At 43.6% G+C, this 20,911-nt stretch overlaps 1 protein-coding gene across 10 annotated transcripts in view; it reads right to left on the bottom strand.

Annotated features, from left to right (window-relative positions):
- Positions 1–20,911, bottom strand: part of TIAM1 (T cell lymphoma invasion and metastasis 1) — a 444,177-nt gene that overhangs the window by 221,883 nt on the left and 201,383 nt on the right. For 7 of the 10 annotated variants that reach the window (XM_025380044.1, XM_025380046.1, XM_025380049.1 and 4 more), the window contains one exon: positions 1,465–1,645. The gene's annotated coding sequence lies outside the window, so the exon portion shown is untranslated. Of the gene's footprint in view, positions 1–1,464; positions 1,646–6,386; positions 6,624–20,911 lie in introns of those variants that run through there. The other 3 variants (XM_025380043.1, XM_025380051.1, XM_025380050.1) reach the window with 1 other exon arrangement.

The raw sequence follows: 20,911 nt of genomic DNA, 5'->3' as shown, positions 1-20,911 counted from the left end.
CAAGTAATCCGCCCACCTTGGCCTCCCTAAGTGCTGGGTTACAGGTGTGAGCCACTGCACTCCGGCCTATTATTGTTTTTACCCCTTGAAAAAGGCACGTAACCTAATTATGATAATACAATGTGTCTATATTATCACAGGGAAAGTGAGTGCTTTGACTCTGCTCTCTGTTAGAGGGTACCCTTAGGGGCTGGATTCCCTTTAACTACCTGGGAGTCCCTGTATCCCCAGGGCATGCCTAGCAAGGGCTAACCCTGAGGAGGGTGCATATATTCCAGGTCAACTCGGAGGTCTTATCTGCTCCATGTCCAGAGAGCCCTTGAAAGAAAGGTTTTTCCAAGCCACTGTGTACATTCAGAGAAAGGAGTGGCTACGCCGCTGTGCGTCTGGATGCAGGCAGAGCGGAGCAGCAGGTAAGACTGGAGGAACAAGTCACAGCAAGATCTGCAAAGCAGGACCCGGAATGCAGAGTGGGAAACTGAAAGTTACAGGAATCACGCACGCCTCAGGAAGCATCTGTGATTCCTGCTTTCTCTCAAGTCCGCAGTCTCCTATTGTGTTCAATTTCTGGACCAACAACATAGGAGCCAAACCTGGTAAAGGTTAGATAATGCATCTCGATGTCACCTGCTAACAAGGTCGAGGTGGGTTTGTCCACGAGAGGAAGGCAAAGTTGAAAATAACAAACCAACTTCGCAGAGCTAGAAAGCCCCTTTTGGTCTACGTCATTCTCCTCCTAGGAAGTACGCGGAGACTGCATGGGCAGAGGTGACCATTCCCACTTAGCAGAAGGGAAACTGAAGTACGCACAGCCCTTTCTGCTGGAATTCCCTAGAAGGGGTCTGTGCCACATACAGGAAGTAGGGAGGGTGTCTTTGCAGCATATTTCTTCTCTTGGAGTAACTGCGAACGTTGCACGGCGACCACTTGATCCATTCTGTGAAAGTCCCAAGCCTGTCACGCAATAAAGACGTCCAGTTTCACCGCAGCAGGGAGGACCGCATGAAATATCCCCACTTGAACAAAACCACTTAGCAGTTTACATCAATGCTCACCCTGTCTTGTTAAAAGTGATGTGAACCCACACGCAACAGCCCCTAAACCAGCATGTTGATACCAAGTTTCCTCAGCTGCATCCAAATCAATTCCTTCTTCCCCTTTCCTAGTATCATGGGGGCAGGCAAAAGAGAAGTCAGAAAGACAGAGGATTATCCGCAGCCAACTCCAAAACAAAATAACCATGGGAACCACCCAGGAAGAATGGGAAGGGTTCCCAGGAAACCCATTTCAAAGCCTCAGATTGCAAGTGGGGAGACTCAGCAACCCTTTAACCACCAAAATAATCGTCACAAACAATGAACTTTCTATTGTACCAAAAAAGGTGGATTTGGGCAGGATCAAGATAATAAAGACTTTAAAAGCTTCAATCCTCATTCCCCAGCCTTCTGCAAACGCCACACTTACCCCATTGGAAACAGAAGAGGCTTTGTCAAGATCTCCAAATGTGCCATCTGCAGGGACTGCTCACATACTAGGTGAGATGCTAGGATTCAGAGCATCATCCCTCATGGTACCAACCAGCCTCCTCTTCCTCCTCCTGGGCTTCAGGTCTAGAAAGGTGGGTCTCAGTCCACAGTGATTCTACCTGTAAGAGCAACATAATAATGGGTTTTGTGCTTCTTTTTTATATATCTCTACAGATTGCAAGATTATCCGCAGAAACATTAATGTGATAACACAGGAAAAGTACTTCACATGTTGCAGACACTCAATACATTAGTATTTAGTATTGATATTTTAATAAGCAATTCATATTTTAATAAAGAAGCATTTACCAGGCTTAGTTCTCTACAGCTTTGTAGAAAGCACCTCGACTATAGAGATTCTTGCCCAGCAAAATCTCAGTCTACGGAAACACTGAAGCATGTGGCTGCAAGGTACTAGAGGCAGCTCTACGATTCAGTACAAGAGCTCACACATCAATCCACCCTAACCATTTCAAGAAACAAAACTTTCCAAAAGTGATGATCTCTTCCCTAAAAGTTTTACCAATGAAAGCCATACTAACACTTGTTTTCAAGCAACGGCATCAAAATAAACTGGAGAAGCGGGTGTTGCAAAATACTTATGAAAACTACGCCTCCTTGTTCTCTATTCTCATGAAAGCATTGGCTAGAACAAAATAGCACCACCGGGTCATAGCGGGCAGGCCAGACCAGGTGCAGCTAGTCAATCTGTCTTCATCGAAAATAACTCCACACTCGAAGCTGATTCACTACCCCAAATGTAAACCAAGACTCACTCCTTGAGCAAAGCAGAACGACTTTAGCATAGCACCATAAAGCCAATGAAGCCTTTTCCCAGCTCACAATCCCTTCCCATCCCCAGTCCAGTCCCTTTCAATACTAGATGCATAAATAAATGCTAACTAATTATGCCATTACACGGGACAAGGTCCTAATACCCTAGGACCTTGTCAACTGAGAGACCCTAGAAAGAACCAATGGCTCACGGTTGGGCAAACTCAATAATGCTAGATTCCCTTGTCGGGGAATATTAACCAGTCAAGCTCCTCTGTCCTATGCCCTTATTGTCCCTTTTTGGTTACAACATCAACCATAATACCAAACAATCAACACTTCCCCAAAAGTGCTTAGAAACTCCAGGGTCTGAAACAGTACTCCAAGGTCTGTGGCACAAAAATGCTATGGCAGTCACCAGCATTCTCTGTCTTCAAGTTTAATTCTTTTCCTGTTTTAATTTAATTTTTAGAGATGGGGTCTCACTGTGTTGCCCAGGACGGCCTCAAACTCCTGGGCTCAAGGAACCCTCCTGCCTCAGCCTCCTGAGTAGCTGGAACTACAGGCACACACCATCATGACCAGCTTCCAAGTTAAATTCTTGAGTAACTAAATTTAACACACTTTGCCTTCATAGAAGCAACCCACTAACTTACATCCCAGTCGCTGCCAAGTTTTGGGCTTTGTACTCATTTCATTTTTACACTAAAGGCAGGCAAAAAAAAAAAAGAAAGAAAGAAAAAAATAACAGAGCAGTGGATAAGATCCTCAAGGAGATGAGACAGGAAAAAAAAAAGAAAAAAGAAAATCCTGGGAAAGTAAGATAAAAATTGGAGGGAAGAAATGGTAACATAATCAACTAGGAAAATAAGATAAAAATACTGAAAATATGGAACCTGCCCATAATGAAGAGAGAACAAATGGGGGAAGTGGTTTTTGTTTTATTCTACTACAGTAACTTCACCTTCCTTCACCTTCCATTGAGAGAGGTGGTAAGGTTGGAAGTAGGACAAGAAAGGGTAGGAGGCAGAAAATACTAATCGTTATACTGAAAACACTCAATGTCACTATTAAATGCCTACTTTGTGCCAAACGAAGGATAGAAACCTTACATGAATATTCATAATGAAATCTCATTATACGCTGAATTCACAGTGCAATTTCACAATCCGTTTCCAGATCACATTTGAGGAAATACAAGTTCAGAGAGGTTAGGCAATTTTCCTGAGGCCACACAGTCAAAAGTGGCAGAGCAAGAATTCAAAGCCAGGTCTTTCTGACTCCAGCATCCTTTCTGATATACTCAGAAAGAATCTGTTCTGAGAAAACTTTAAAATGCTCAGACTCATGCATTAAATATGAACCAAAATGAAGTGTCTTCTCCAGTCATTACAGCAAATTTGTTCTGCTGTTGTACAAGGTAAATCTGTACTGTCAAGTGGGTTGAAAGTACCTACAATTCACTTTAAATTACCAGTAAGTCTTATGTAAATTCTAGTTACATTTTTCCAGAACAATATCACAGGGTGTGCCTCAATGAATACACAAAACCCATCTTGGAACAATTTGGTCCACTGTACATGGTGTTCACAAACAAAGTATATTTTAATAAAACTGAAAAAATATAATCTATGTCAAAGATACAAAGATACATATGTGGTGTCCTCCCACTTACAGCTAAGGAACTCAGTTGCTAATTTTCAAAGGCTGTTTAAGGTCTTTTTGACAGAGTTCCACTGGGCAGAATTTTAAAAATGAATATAAACTCAAGAAAGGAGGTGGCCTTTGTTTGTGTTCCAATTAAGATACTATCAAAAATCGAAGTTGGTTCTTCCAAAAGACCAATAAAATTGATAATACATTAGCAAGACTGATGGGGAAAAGGTACACATAACGCCATGAATGAAAAAGGAAACATATCTACAGATATACAGTCTTTAAAAATGTTATGAGGATATCATGTTCAATATGATACCAATAAATTTTAAATTGTACATAAAATGGGAAAATTTCTGTAAAAATTAGTTATTAAAACAAACAATTTTAATGATCTGGTACCTATTAAACAAATTTACAATTTAAAAACAGTCAGATAAGGTGGCACACGCCTATAGTCCTAGCTACAACAGGAGGTTGGGGCGAGGATCACCTGAGCCCAGGAGCTCCAGTCTAGCCTGGGCAACAGAGCAAGACTCCATCTCTAAAAAGAAGAAATGAGTGAATAAAATTTAAAATATAACCAACCAGAGACAAATCAGCTTATTTACTGGGAGAGGCAGGGAGACAACATGAAAAGATAATGATATAGAAATTGCCACTTTCTCTCACATCTACACGGTCATATAGTAGCATTAACCCCAATTCCAAAAGTCCTCATGATGGTATCTTCTAACAGTCACATGTGACAATATCTAAAAACCTTTGCTCTGTGAACCGTGCAGTTCCCCTTTTTGTAGCTAAGAATTATTGTTCCATAAAACTCCGTCTATTAGTCAGTTTCACCAGCATTATCATGAGATCCAATTTGGTTGTCTTTCCTGTTGAGTGAGTTACTAAAGGTTCCTTGTGGGGTGGAGGGCCATGAGGGAGCAGGTCACAGGCCTCGTGTCAGCATCAGTTTCACATCGACCTGCTGCTGGGTCCTTTCTTGAGCCCAAAATGAGCTAGAACTCAGGGCTTTAGCCCTGGATCATGCAACCTGTTGGTCTTACCTAAGCCATGTCTGATTTGGTTGAAAAGTAATTTCCTTTCCATTTGTATCTTTAACTTCAAGGAAGTGGGAGAGTCAGAGCAAGCTAAGTGAACTGTGGCCCCAGCAACCTGCCTCCTGACCCCCAAAGTTCAAGGGAAGGTATGCTAAGAGAGTCAGACAATTCCACTTTGATATTAGAAAAATGATAAAATCAGCTACTGACATTTTCCTGATTGTACCCACCCCAGACCCGGGAAAGAACATTTGGCTTGCTATAAATACAACAGAAACCACACATTTTTCACCTTCATTTCTTCCCCTAAAAGTAAGATGATTCTGTAAACATTCTCATGAAAGGATTCGCTGACAAAGAACAAAAGCCAGCTCCAACTGCTGGTGTATCACTAAGCTGTTGATCAGGTATGAAGTAACTGCAACAGGTAACAGTTAACCCAATAGCCTCCCTCTGACCTCTACACACTGAGCAAAAGCTACACAGGCCAAATGGAAGCCCCCTGACCAGCTCCAAACTTGAAATAAAATCTAAAGCCTATCTGCGAGAAGCCTCATTTGAGCCAGGTTTATCCTTTGCGGGGAGATACTGTCACTTGCAATAAGCCCAGCCCCCAGTGCCACCTTCCACCCAAACTTCCTCTCACACCCCACCCAAAATTGATTTAGGCAATCAATCCGAAGATAAGCTAGCTTTCACAGAAAGACAGACATTTAAAAAAAAAAGAAAAGAAAAGAAAAAATTATCCAGATAAACAAATCACACCTCCACAGCCAGGAACCTAGAGCCGAACTAATTTAATCAGCTGTAAAATTAATGAGAAACACGAGACTTCCGATGTCCCACTCCAGAACTCCCATCCAGGTGCGGTCGGGAGCCACAGCTTCTGAATATTCCTTCGGAACTTTCTGCTCACTTGATTCCCAAGCCTGCCATGGGGTTCTTTTTCAATGGCACTGACCTGCAATTACCCAACGCGCAGCGGGACAGCCCCGGGCAGGACGCATCCTGGGTGGGTGACGTGATCCCGCAGTCTCCTCCCCGACCCCGTATCCCATACAACGATCCTTGCTTACAGAAGTCAAAGGGGAAAGATGAAGCTTTCAAAGACCGAATCTCTACCCTGGAGCCGGAACCAACGTCGCCGGCGTCCCCTGCAGCTCAGCCGGCAACGCGCGCCGAGCCTCGGGACGCAGCTTGGAGACGCGCTTGCTCTTTCTGGGAAGGGGCTCCGGGGCGCACGGTTCCCCCGCCCCAGCCGCACGGCGAGCTCGGGGCTCTCACCTATCCTCGTTCAGAGCCACATTCGGCTGCCTGCCCCGACCACCCGACACAAAGAGACTCGCCGGTGGAAAGAATCGATTTCAAAATTCAAGCTCACCCCTGCTCAACAAGGCGCGCACGTTTCTCCCGGTCTGGCTTCACATGTCTCGAACTTCCAGTAACACAAATGAGGAAGCAGCAGCCTTCCCCGGCTGCTGGCGGAGGCAGTGGGTGTAACTTGTGAAGTTTCGTGCTATGATGAATCTGGTCACTTGGGTGTGTTGGAGAGGGTTGGTCGCTCCTCCCTTCCTCCTCCCACCATCACCTCCCTCCTCTCCGCCTCCCTCTCCAATTTAATTCTTCCCTCTGGCATTCGCCGGCTGTCACTCAGAATCCCAGCACCCTCCCTACCGTATCCTTGGGGGCAATGTATTTCAAAAAGGTCTTACCCAATTTACAGATGAACCTGGTCACCCTGCACAAAGCATGGGCGCCTGTCAGACAATTTTCTACAGCACATGGCAAAAAAGCAGCGCCTCTTAAAAGATATAAAAGGCCAGCAATGTTACATATGCGCCCCCCACCAGCCCTTCACGGGCAGAAACGTGGGTAGCTCATCAAGTGGAGACCTAACTCCTAAACATCTATTGAAAACGAGTGGAGGGCAGAAAAACAGGAAGCAAACTTTCAGTTGGCTGCCTTTTCTTTAACAGGTACTAGAAAGTATTTCCAATATACAACATGTATTTGAAAATAATATAATGAACACCCACGTGCCCACCATGTAGCATAAAAAATGAAAATTATTCACATAGTGTAAACTATCTGTGAACCTCTTCCTCGCTGAAACACATCCCTCTTTCCTTCCCCCGGAAAGAAAACTGCCCCAAATTTCATTTCCATGAGCAATTTTTATATCACCGTTTCTAAAAATGTTAAAGAGAACATGCTAACTTCAAGTTTACCAGAAAGCCATGCAATGAACATCCCTCTGCTGTGCTTGACCTTGGTTTCCAAACAGAAGTTTCCTTAAATAAAACTTTAAATGACCTCAGGTTAAATGAAGCCTCAGGTGGCTGGTTAAAGAGAATGAAAGAAATCACGAAAGAAGAAAACAGTAAATCTGAAGTGACAAGTGAGAGGCTATATCTGAAATGGTTGAAGCATTCATGGATGAAATTGATAGATTAATAGAGCATTATCATTTTATAAGGTTAAAAGCTGTGCCAAAAACTTAGGCTACTCATCCATACTGCAAGGGACTTTCCTCAAAGATACAGGCTACAAAAATAGAAACCCAACACTCATTAAAGAAGTCATAATGACTCAAATGCCAGCCAGGGATGCAGCCTGGAAACAAAACTCCAAAAAGGGAACTCTGAGATACATTTAAACTTGACTCAAATATATATGTGTATATATCCATATATATTCATATATATCATATGTATTCACATATATATTCATATGTATAAGAACATGAAGAAAGAGGTGTCTGGTTCATCTTTATATTCTTGGTAAAGAATATAGGCTGGTATCAAGGCTGGTATAGCAGAAAATTTAATAACTACCTGATAAATGAATTAAGTAAATAAAAGACTGCCCACAAACACACCTAAAGGAACAGAATGGGCACGGTGGCTCACGCCTATCTATAATCCCAGCACTTTGGGAGGCCGAGGCAGGTGGATCACCTGAGGTCTAAAGTTTGAGACCAGCCTGGAAACATGATGAAACCCCGTCTCTACTAAAAATACAAAAATTAGCCAGGCATGGTGGTGCGCGCCTGCAATTCCAGCTACTTGGGAGGCTGAGGCATGAGAATTGCTTGAACCCGGGAAGCGGAGGTTGCAGTAAGCCAAGATCACACCACTGCACTTCCAGCCTGGGTGACAGAGTAAGACTCTGTCTTAAAAATAAATAAAGAAAGAAAGAAGTAAAGAAATGAATGAACAGAATGAAGGAAGAGAATAATGTTTGGATACAGCAAAGCTGCTTAGTTGGAGGTGATTTTGCCTCTCCGGGGAACATTTGGCAGTATCTGGAGGCATTTTTGGTTGTCACAGCTGGGGGGTGCTACTGACATCTAGTAGGTAGAGTCTGGAGATGCTGCTCTATATCCTATCATGCATATAACAGGCCCCCACAACAAAGAATTATCCAGCCACAAATGCCAATAGTGCTGCTGCTGAGAAACCCTGATTTAGAAGTTTCACTATCACCTGTCATTTAATTAATGTATTCCATCTATTCCATATAGCATCATCAATTTGAAGAGAGTCTCCAGGGACTTATAAAAACATGAAACAACACTTCTCCTTTTCCACTGTGCAGCATTCAATCGCTGAGAACCATACATATGGACTCAGAAGAAAGCAGACACTGAGATCAGAGGCAGGAAAGCATCCCATGGTTTTGGGCGCAGCCTTGCCGTCCATGCACTCACCAAGCTACCGACTTATGCTGAATCTGGATGAAAACAATCAGGAAGGGGATGGGTGAAGGAGGATGGAAAGCCAGGAGAGACTGGTTTGAGAATCAGAGATCACACACTTTCAGGAAGCCGACATGGTGTGCAGCGAGAGATGTGACAGATACAGACACAAAGCGGCCTTAGCGAGGCCCATCAGTCATTTCTCCATTGACCACTATGAGTCTACACTGGAACTACTCCACACAGAACAGGAAGGTGCTTCATCTCATTACAGCATATAGAAAAGAATGCCACAAATCACTCATGGGAAGAGAAAGGCAAGCACCATGAAGTCAGCGGTCAGAGCATCAGAGCAGTGGGCTTACACAGGGAGCACATCTTGCCTACAGGTTTTCTGGTCTCATGATTACCTAAGAAGGTTTCTTTTAGCTCTGGGGGCGGGGTGGGGGGCATATACTTTTTTCCCCTTCTTTCTGATATTATTATTTAATTTCTGCATGGAAGGGGAGAAGAGCTTTTTGTTGTTGTTACTTAGTGTTTCTCAAAAGGGGAGGTGGGGAACAGTAGGTTTGCTCATCTTGAATTTTCTTAAAGCCACATATGTGGTGGGGATGCGATACATACATGATGGATTAAACCAAATAGTCCCCACCTGCTTCCCTATCTCTCAGGCCTAAAAATAAAGGGTCCCCTGTAGATGCTTCTAGAGAAGAACACCCTGAGATCAAGAGTCCGAGCAACATGTGAACACGTGACATAAACCCCGCTGGCTCCATACAGTGGCGGGCAGGTTTTCACAGATCTGAACAGAAGGGCTGACCTGATGTGGGTGAAAACACAACAATATCAGAACTGGAGAGGCCCCAGGCATTGGCCTCGGGCCTCAGAGGGAAGCAGGACTTAGCATCCAAGAATTTACTCCTAGAGCAGAAGGGCTGTGTCCTCCTGCCCAGGAAGATTCCGCCACAACACTACTAGAAAAGTGGGCAGTAAGGAAGATGCCCTATCCCTCTAAAGGTACCAGTTTCTTAACCTGCGGTTTTGAAAGCCACTAGTTTTGCTTTTTTAAAGTTATGCGCATTTTGGAAAAGAAAACGTGAACACAGGTCCGAGCTCCATCAGCAAGCAACAATGAACTTACACACAAATGCACGTATTTCTGCTCCAAAGAAATGCAACCAGTAGAGGGAGCACAGCTGACTTTTGTTGTTAATTTCTCAAGATCGGGATGAACCTGGGGATGATGCTAAATGATAAAAAATAATACACATCACCACAAAAGAAAAGATTTATGCACGAACATTTAGAGAAACTGTAAACCATGACATCCTTAGAAGGTATGTGAATTGTCAGTGGATATTTGCACAAGAGCTGGCTAAACAGACAGAAGAGGACTACATAAAAAATAAATTCATGTTGGAAAACAGTATGTGGCATGTGGAGAAAAGGTCACAAAGGGTTAAACTTCTTTTTCCCTTTGTCAAGTGGATTTACACTCAGAAATGAAAACTTATGGAGAGTTTATTTAAGTATATTCTCTCCAAAAATTTTAACTCAGTGTTTAGCTTGCTTGCTCTCTCTATATATATGTATATATTAGATCTACAATAGCTGGGCTTTAAAATTCCTTTCAAATTGCATTCTCAGTGACATAGATGACTTCCAAAAGCAAGCATTTTCTGGATTTCTCTTTAGGGGTCTCCAGAACCAACCTGGTCAGGAATCAAGGTGTCTTCAAGATCTGTGAATTTGAAGCCATCAGCCATAATGGAGCTTACCTCCACCTTTTCAAGCCTCCATAGAACAAAAACAAGGTAAGAAGTGCTGGCACCAACCCGTCCTCACCTATGTCACCTAGCAACAGTGTTAGCAGCAGCAAGGCCAGGGAAGAGTCTCCTCCTCCTCAAATTGGGTGATACGCAACAGGGGTGTTAACACCATCAAATTACCTGAATCCAAACACGATTTCCCAGCATCACTGTAGTTCCAAATATGGATCTTGTTAATGGAATCCATATTTGGAACCGCTATGGAAATGCAGAAGGTTTTTCATAAATACATTTTGTGGTTGACTACCAACGGATTGCCAAAATCAATTTTTTATATTTGAAACTGATGAAAAGTCTAAATATGGATCCATCCCACACACTCCCATGCTAGGTAATCTGAGGGTCTGCTCGGGAATACGGACACATTTGAAAACACTGGAAACACGTGTTTCAGCCCTGGATGGGGTCCTTCTTTTCTCTGAGAGACAAACAAGGTTCACCTTTTTAGGCAAAGTTTTAGAGCATAGTCTTCATTAAATCTGATTTAATACAAGAATATTTTACAACTTCAGAGTAAATCTTATGCCAACCAAACTTAGAGACTCTTTACATAGTTCTCTCTATCTGAAAATGAAATACCTAACAAATACATAGAGATATTCTTAAAAAAATAGAGGGCCAGCCAAAAAGAGGCCAGAAAACTCTAATAGCTTTTAAACACCACCTCCAGAATGCATTACAGGGACTGTGTGGCAAATTCCCTAAAATCCAAGGGCTTCAATTTCCTTGACTATAAAATGATGATGTTCGATTTAATTTTCTCTGCCTTCTGAGCTCTATCTTCCAATTATATGTTTCCATGATTTTAAAGCCCCCATTGCTTTCATTACCCCAAATTAGATTTCCTTACAGAAGAACAACTTTCATCTAACAAGTCAAAGTTCACAAGGTCAGGGCTCCTTGGTAGCCCACATTCTTGTAAGTGAAGCCAGGTTTGTAACTGCAAGTGTGAAGGGAAAAGGGAGGAAGTGCAACCAGAGTTAGATAAAGGTAACAAAGAAGGCTGAGGAAACATCCGTGAGCTCTTAGCTCCTACCAGCAATAAACCATATGGGGCCAGATGCTGTCCCACCCACACACACAGTAAGGCTTTTGATTTCAAGGGCCCTGAGTGTCTTGCACAAATGGTGCATGTGTTCATGGGGGTAAAAGCATCTAAGCTTTTCCTAGTTTGGGACGTTTCAGATACCTCCCTGCTCGGCAACAATAAACAATACTAATTGTTATTGGCACTAGAAGTAAGATCATATAGAATAACTAAGAAGACAAAAAGTCAAGTTCTAATTTCAGTCCTGCCATTTCTTCAAAGAATGCCAGGATAGCTGTATAATCCTCAGTATAGCCTCTTGAAAAATCTGGGTCAGGGAGTATCCCATCGGGGAGGCCTCATTTGGTCATGAGAGAAGCAAGGATACAAAAATGAGAAGACCCGGTTCAACTCCAGGTCCAACGACAACCAGAAGAGTAACTTAGAGGAAGCCACTCTGCCTACCCTTCAGTAAAGTGGGAACTTCAAATAAGAGATGCTTATTGGCAATGGAATGCATGGGTTAACAGGCTTTGGACTGGGCACATGCCCAACACTGCCTAAATGGGCAAATGCGCACTAATCATGTCAAGACAATTTTCAATCAGGAAATAAGCCAACCCTGTATCTTAAACGATCTTAGCGTTTATAATGTTCTCAATGTTATCACGTTGACGGTGCTATTTTGGTAAAAAGTACAGTTCTGGCACTAGGTATGTGTCGCAAGAGAGAACAGAGGCCCCTCCCGATGGGGTCCCAGAGGGCTCACCTCTTGAGCCCTAAGCCTTCCCCAGAGAGTCCCTACTGTGGGACAGTAGCAGGCCGCCCTTGTGAGGGTAGACACGGTGAGCGACGAAGGCCCGGCACCAACCAGGTCCAACCAATTTAATGGTATTTAATGGTATTTATGGGTGGGAATCATTTTGATTTTTATTTTATACTAAGATACAGTAACTGTCACTTTAAAATTTGGGGGGGCCAAAACATACTGGGGCGGGGAGTGGAGAATGACACTGGCTAAGAAGGTGATCTAGTTTGGATATTTGTACCCACCCAAATCTTATGTTGAATTGTAATTCTTAGTGTTGCAGGTAGGGCCTGGTGGGAGGTGATTAGATCATGGGGGTGGATTTCTCATGGATAGTTTCTCGTGAGAGTGAGTCAGTTCTCGCAAGATCTGGTTGTACAAAAGTTTGTGGCATCTCCCCGCATCTCTCTCTTGCTCCTGCTCTGGCACATGACATGCCTGCTCCTGCTTCTCTTTCTGCCGTAACTGTAAGTTTTCTGAGGTCTCCCCAGAAGTCGAGCAGATGCCAGCATCATGCGTCCTGTACAGCCTGCAGAACCACCAACTAAACCTCTTTTCTTTATAAATTACCCAATCTCGGGTATTTCTTTACAGCAGTGCAAGAATGGCCCAATACACGAGGAGATACCTAGCACAGGGGTAGGATGGTGAAGTGAAAAGGACCCCACCCATAGACCTGTTTGTAACACATGACACCTTACAGAGTTTTGTACTAAACACAGGCACATAATCAATTAAAATTAGGTGACTTCTAATGAATAATGGCCAGGGAAACATGTTAATGAGAATCCACTTGTCTTATGTTCCCTTCCAATAACACAGGCATTTGATTTCACTCTAGGAGCATTTGCTGCCATCTTCCCTAATGCAAATGAAAACCAAATATGCAAAGGTTACTTTCAATCAGAGAATACGACAAACCTGTGTCTCAAAATATTAAATGGCCTAACATAGGGGTGACACACTTAGGGTCATAGACCTCTATATGTAAAAGCAGAAAGGAGGTCTTATAAATCACTCATTCGGGCCGGGCGCGGTGGCTCAAGCCTGTAATCCCAGCACTTTGGGAGGCCGAGGCGGGTGGATCACGAGGTCAGGAGATCGAGACCATCCTGGCTAACATGGTGAAACCCCGTCTCTACTAAAAATACAAAAAACTAGCCGGGCGCGGTGGCGGGCGCCTGTAGTCCCAGCTACTCGGAGGCTGAGGCAGGAGAATGGCGTGAACCTGAGAGGCGGAGCTTGCAGTGAGCCGAGATCGCGCCACTGCACTCCAGCCTGGGTGACACAGCGCGAGACTCTGTCTCAAAAAAAATAAATAAATAAAATAAATAAATAAATAAATAAATAAATAAATCACTCATTCGTCTGAAGTCAGAAGGAGTAAGTGACTTGTTCAAGCTCACATAATAAAACCATGACAGCTTCCGCCCAGTGCCCAGGTCAACAGAAATAAACTCGCTGTATGTCCCACTCATTACCGCCTTTAAAAAATATTTCCATAAAATGAACATTCAATGCAGTATATATACATATAATTTGGGGTCCCAACCTAGTACAAAAGGCACATACAAATAAAAAAATATAAATGAAGCCCATCTAGAATTAATAAGCAAACCGTAATAAGTGGGTACATGAGAAATTGTTGGCTCAGCCCCAGACAAGCAAGCAAGGGGCCCAGAGACCTGGCAGGGAGGACGCAGTCAAACCCAGATGGCTGGAGGCAGTCTGACTCACCAGCAGCCAGCATCCTCCCAAATTACAGTGGCAGGCTCAGCAAGAATGCAGGAGAAAGATTCACATGTGCCCAAGGGGTTAAGATAGCAACCTGGTCAAAGACACAGACTTCCTCAGTTAGGAAAGCTCTACCGCTGGAATACTAAGAACTTAAAGTTCATCTCTGGCCAGCCATGGTGGCTCATGCCTATAATACTAGCACTTCGGGAGGCAGAGGTGGGCAGGTCACCTGAGGTCAGGAGTTCAAGACCAGCCTGGCCAACATGGCGAAACCCCATCTCTACTCAAAATACAAAAATTAGCTGGGTCTGGTGGTGTGTGCCTGTATTCCCAGCTACTTACGAAGCTGAGGCAGGAGAATCGCTTGAACCCGGGAAGCAGAGGTTGCAGTGAGCCAGGATCACGCCACTGCACTCCAGCCTAGGCAACAGAGCAAGACTCTGTCTCAAAAAAAAAAAAAAAAAAAAAACAAAAGTGCATCTCTGCTAATGCCACAAAATACCATCATTTTCACTTGTCTGTGAATATTCATTGCAGCATTTGCTCACAATAGCCAAGAGGTGTAAACAATCTATGTGCCCATCAGCAGATGAATGAATAGACAAGATGTCATGTATCTCTGCAATGGAATATTACTCAGCCATTTAAAGTAATGAAGTTCTGATCTGTGCTGCTACATGGATGAACCTTGAAAACATTATGTTAAGTGAAAGAAGTCAGACACAAAAGGACAAATATTGCATAATTCCACTTATATCCAAGTTTTGAACATAGATAGTGGTGATGGCTGTACAACATTGTGAATGTAATTAATGCCACTGAAGTGTGTACTTAAAAACAGCTAAAATGCCAAGTCTTATGTTATATATATTTTACCACAACTTTTAAAAAATATTCCAAAAATATCATTTTCAACTTTTTGGCTCAGATATATGTAGCTATTTAAAAAAAAAAAAAAAAGCAGCTGCTGGCCTGGTGCAATGGCTCATGCCTATAATGCCAGCACTTTGAGAAGCTGAGGTGGGTGGATCACTTGAGGTCAGGAGTTCAAGACCAGCCTGGCCAACACAGTGAAACCCCATCTCTACTTAAAATAAATAAATAAAAATTAGCCAGGGATGGTGACGCACGCCTGTAATCTCAGCTATTTGGGTGGCTGAGGCACAAGAATAGCTTGAACCCGGGAGGCAAAGGTTGCAGTGAGCTGTAATCATGCCACTGCACTGTAGCCTGGGCAAAAAAGCAAGACTCTGTCTCAAAAAAAAAAAAAAAAAAAAAGCTACTGCTAAAAACAAAACTAATCAAAACTTTACGCACATTAACCAAGCTTTCCAATAAGCCAACTCTCCCTGTCATATCACCATGATCTCCGCACGCCCAGATAAGTGATTTTCTCTGATGGTAAGAGATAAAATGACACTGCCTCACCTATCAAGGTAAATCTTTCGCAGTTATGAAGATAAAACAAGGCACACCTTTGCACAGTATGCTGGAGTCACAGCGGTAGAGAACAGCTGCTTCCACCAACCCATCCCAATCCCAAATTTCAAAGCAGATCAAGAAACCAAAAATAAGTCCAAAACCCTAACAGTGGGGGAAATGAATCAAACCCAAACTCTTAATTGCAAATATTAAATGGCACACATGTTAACTAACCACATTCAGGTGTACCCTCAACCCACAGTAATTTCAGGAGTTAAGACATAAGCAGGGGTGCCAGGCAGTCTAAGTAAGAATTGTGAGTCAGCCAGGAATTCCTCTTCCAGTCATAGGCCTATCCCTTCATCTTCATAGAGCCTCAGTCCCTCATCTGTAAAATGGGAATAAGAACATTTCCCTCATAAAGCTATGTGAAGACAACTTTGATGACGAGTTGTGGATACTTTCTGAGCACTTTCTCTGTGAAAGCCACTAGGCTAGGGGCTGCTATCCAATTTTATACCTGGTCCTCATGACAGCTCAGCAAGGTACTACTTATCACTAGATCCATTTCACAGATAAAGAAACTGAGGCACAGAGAGCTTAAATGAATGGCCCAAAGCCACTCAACAAGAGGCAGGTCTAAAATTCTAATCTAGTCTCTGTGAAGCTGGGACCCCAGCTCTCTCCAACCTCACTACTGCATTTGGGCTACAGTCTTGTCATTATCAACCCTGACATCCTTACACTTGATTTATTTGTTTTTATTTATTTATTTATCTTTTTTTTTTTTTTTAAAGACAGAATCTCACTCTGTTGCCCAGGCTGGAGTGCAGTGGAGTGATCTCAGCTCACTGCAACCTCTGCCTCTTGGGTTCAAGCGATCCTGTGTCTCAGACCCCCAAGTAGCTGCAATTACAGGTGCCCACCACCAGGCCCAGCTAATTTGTGTATTTTTTATACAGGCAGGATTTCACCATGTTGGCCAGGCTGGTCTTGAACACCTGTCCCCACACATTCTGCCCACCTCAGCCTCCCAAAGTGCTGGATTACAGGCGTGAGCCACCATGCCCGGCCTTATTATTCCTAACACTACCTTTCGTGTCATCAATCTCAGCTTCTGGGCTCACCAAGTCAGAGGGCTGAGTGTGACTCCCAAAGCCCACACTTACTCATGGAGAACCTCATTGCCTTTCAAGGACAAATGTGGCAGGCAAGCAACATATTTCAGAGTTTGTCATGAAGCTCCTGGAAGTTAGTCATCACTCCGTCTGAGAAAGGTGAGTGAACAAGGTATCTAACGTGAGCCAGCTAAACTGCACAAGAGGCAAATAATATGCATAATGCATGTGTGGGAGATTCCAAAATGTATTCATGGGGTCCTTTGACAGAACCAAGGACGCCCCCCCCAAACCCCCGCCACCACCACACGAAGAGGCAAGTTCAAACTCTGGACTGAGATTATTAACTGCTGGTGGATATTTTATACTGAACTATTTATAACACCTCCCTGAAGTACTAATGTTGGTTCACAATCAAAAGAAATACGTACTGAACAGCATCGTGCTCGCAGCTGAACCACCCAACTTCCCGGTAAAACATGACAGGTGACTCACAGGGATGACACAGTTCCTGGCACAGGTACCAGGAGTTACTACTCGTGTGGAGTAGGCTCAGCCAGCAAGTTGACAAACACTTCGCCACATCACCTAAAACACCAAAGAATGTTTGGCTCTCGGATGCCTGGTTTCTGAGAAAGGGAATTTCTCAGCATGGGACCACGACGCTGACAGCCTGCCCAGCTGAGAATCCTTGCTGTGGGCTGGTGGACGCCAAGATAAGCCATCTCTGACTTTTACTTTTCTCAGCCTCAACAACTTCACACACCTTGCTCAGGCTCAGGCTTATGATTCAGGCTTCTCACCCCTCCCAAAGTCCCGTACCCTGGGAGCCTTTGTTCTTTTTCTGGCCACAGATGAACTCAGCCCATTAAAGAACAGCTGTTATCCCTTACACATAACTTTCCATTGGCAAAAATTAGTCAGGTCGGCTAGGTCTGAAGTCAGCAGTCTCCTGCAGAAACACCCACCAGACACTGTTCCCCCACCACCAAAAAAAAAAAAAAAAAAAAATGGTAGCAGCAATGAACTGCCCATTACCCGTCTGGTAGACACATACACACAGACACCACTGACTCATTCCATTTCAATAACCAAAAACAATATTCTTGGCCTTTGGCATGAATATGGGTTTTTATTTTCTTAAGGACGTGTGGCCAACTTGGTCTATTCGTTCCCATGCAAACTTATTCTTCTTCCACATGTGCAGGTAACCTTAAGACTTGAGGTCTTTGTCCAACGTCACCTTCTCAATGAAGGTGTCCTCCTGGCCAGTGGCCCCACCCCTCATCCCTGGCACATTTCCTTTCTTACTTCCCTGATTTATTTTTCTCTCCATTTATTTATTTATTTATTTATTTAGTTGAGAAAGAGTCTCACCCCGTTGCTCAGGCTGGAGTGCAGGGGCACAATCTTGGCTCACTGTAACCTCCACATCCCAGGTTCAAGTAATGCTCCTGCCTCAGCTTCCTGAGTAGCTGGGACTACAGGCACGCGCCACCACACTCGGCCAATTTTTGTATTTTTAGTAGAGATGGGGTTTTGTCATGTTGGCCAGGCTGGTCTCAAACTCCTAGCCTCAAGTGATCTGCCCACCTCGACTTCCCAAAGTGCTGGGATTACAGTTGTGAGCCACCGCGCGCCCAGTTATTTTTCTCTCCTTTATACACATGCTGAATATTTTCTTATTTTACTTTTTCTTGTTTATTGTTTCTCTCCTCCACTAGAACATAAGCCCCACAAGAGCAGGCGCTTTTATCCATTTTGCTCACAATTCTATTGCAAATGCCTAGAAGAGGGCTTCATACACAGTAGACTCTCAACAAATATTTGATGATTTGAACAACGGTCATTCATTACCCCGTGATGATAATTAAAGACAAGAAGCACGATCAAAATCACCCAGGTCTGAGGTCTCTTCTTTAACCATAGAAAAAAAGTCCCTTTTTACCAATTCCTTCTGAATCCTTCACAGCAAAGAGAGAAATAAGGAATAGGAGATATAGACATTTATGTCAATAATACACAAACACCTGGAGTGTTCACATTATACTATAACATTCACTAAGGATTTTCAAGACACTGCATGCCAAATCTCTGAAATACACAGATTATTAACAAAAAGGGGTAAAGATACCAATTGCCCGTGAGCCATCATCGTCATGCATCCCCCCAGCAGCTCACACCTCCCATCTTTTCAGACCACTCAGTCTCATACTCTGCTATGGTCTGAATGTTTGTATCCCCTCGAAATTCATATGTTGAAATCCTAACCCCCAAGGTGATGGTACTCTAAGGTGGGGGCCTTTGGGAGAGGACTAGATCATTACAGCAGAGCCCCCAGGATTGGGATTAGTGCTCTTTTAAAAAGAGGTCTCAGAGTTCATTCATCTCTTTCGCTGTGTGAGGACACAGCCAAGGCGCTGTCCAGAGGCAGCAGCCCCTCACTAAACACTCAATCTGCTGTTGCCTTGATCTTGGACTTCTTAGCCTCCGGACTGTGAAATACATTTCTGTTGTTTATAAAATATCCAGTCTGTGGTATTCTGTGACAGCACCAATGGACTAAGACACACTCCAAGAATCCCTTCATATCTTCGATGTTTCATGCTCCTCCTTAAGAAACGTAGATTCCAGCTGGGCACAGTGGCTCAGGCCTGTAATCTTAGCATTTTGGGACACCGAGACAGGAGAATGGCTTGAGCCCATGGGTTCAAGACCAGCCTGGGCAACATAGCAAGAGCCCATCTTTAAAAAATAAATGAATTAATAAACATTTTTAAAATTTTTAAAAAGAAGTGTAGATTCCATCATCTATCATTACTTTCCCTCCCTCTTTTACTTGGTCACATCTCCCTGGCCCATCTTTTACTTGGTCCCGTCTTTTACTTGGTCACATCTTTTTGGCAAAAACACCTGGTTAAACCCATCAGACTGCCCAGTTCACACCTGTACCCAGACAGCCGACTGTGGCTAGGGAAAAGCATACAAACTTGTTGGCTGGTCTCACTTTAAATTCATGACCCCTAATGTCACGTGTCCCCTTAAATGCCACTGGCAATCATCCCAAAATTCTCGGTCTATTCTCTCACCCACTATCTTCTGTTTTCCTTCCAAATTCCCAATAATTTCTTCCCATCTGATGACCTTTCGTCCTACTTCTCTGAGAAAAATGAAGCAATCAGAGAGGACTACCACCAACTTCTAAGACTATATATATTCTCTGGTGATCTATCTGCATGTAGGTATATACTCTACCTTTCTGCCAGTTGATGTAGACAACTATCGATGCTCCTCTCTAAAGCCAACCCCTCCACCTGTGATGAGGTCCAATCTCCACCCCTTGCTCACTCAAAGACAATGTTCCAGCAATTTTCCTCTCTTTCCTCCACATCATCAAATTATAAGCATGAAAATTTGCTGCTTTCTCCCTCTCCTTTGCAGAAATATTAAAAGAGGCATCTGTATTTGCCATGTTGCCATTTCTCCCATTCTCTCTTAAACCCACTCCAGTGAGTCTTCCATCCATCCATGTGCTGTTCTCAAGGGCACTAATGACCTTCCAGTTTATAAAGCCAATGTTTCTGTCTTGTCTTCATTGTACTTGACCTATTCTATCAGCAGCATTGGACACCACTGATTACTCATTCTGCTCTGGTGTACTTTCTTCAGTTGCTTCCAAGACACCATAATTCTTCTGCCTTGCTGGCTGCCTTTGCTGGTTCTCCCTCCTCTCCCAGACCTCTTAATGTTGGGGAACCACAGGGCTTAGTCCTTGGCCTTCTTCTCTCTTCTTTCTGTACTGTGGTCCTCAGTGAGGGAGATATGTAGATCCACTGTCCCAATCTTACCCGAAGGAAAGACTTGCTGTTCAGCTATGGGGGCTGTGGTCAAAAGGCAGCCTCCAGCCTTCAGCTCCTGCAGGATCTGTCTCAGAGCAGAGGGCGGCATCCGAGGGTAGCCCACATCTGGTGACTGAGTGAGGTGGGGATGAAGGACTGGTCATGTCTGCCTCTGCAGGGCAAGAATGACGGGCAGTATTAATTCCAGAGCTTCCAGCCAGGTTGTTCTACATCACTGTTTGACTTCTCCACACAGTCCTACTTCCTTCCTCTTTCTTTTGCAGATCATCTAAATGCCATCTTCTTGCCTGTTTCTGGAGAAATCAACCTACAATTCTTGGAGATCCCATCCAGTCTCATGACTGTGAATACGGTCTACATGCTAACAACTCCCAGTGCATGTCCCTAGCCAGTGCTTTTTCCCCTAGA

This window comes from Theropithecus gelada, chromosome 3 (genome assembly GCF_003255815.1).
Source record: "Theropithecus gelada isolate Dixy chromosome 3, Tgel_1.0, whole genome shotgun sequence".
NCBI classification, from domain to species: Eukaryota; Metazoa; Chordata; class Mammalia; order Primates; family Cercopithecidae; genus Theropithecus; species Theropithecus gelada.
The sequence above is the reverse complement of the archived record's forward strand: the minus strand, read 5'-3'. Positions and strand labels throughout refer to the sequence as shown.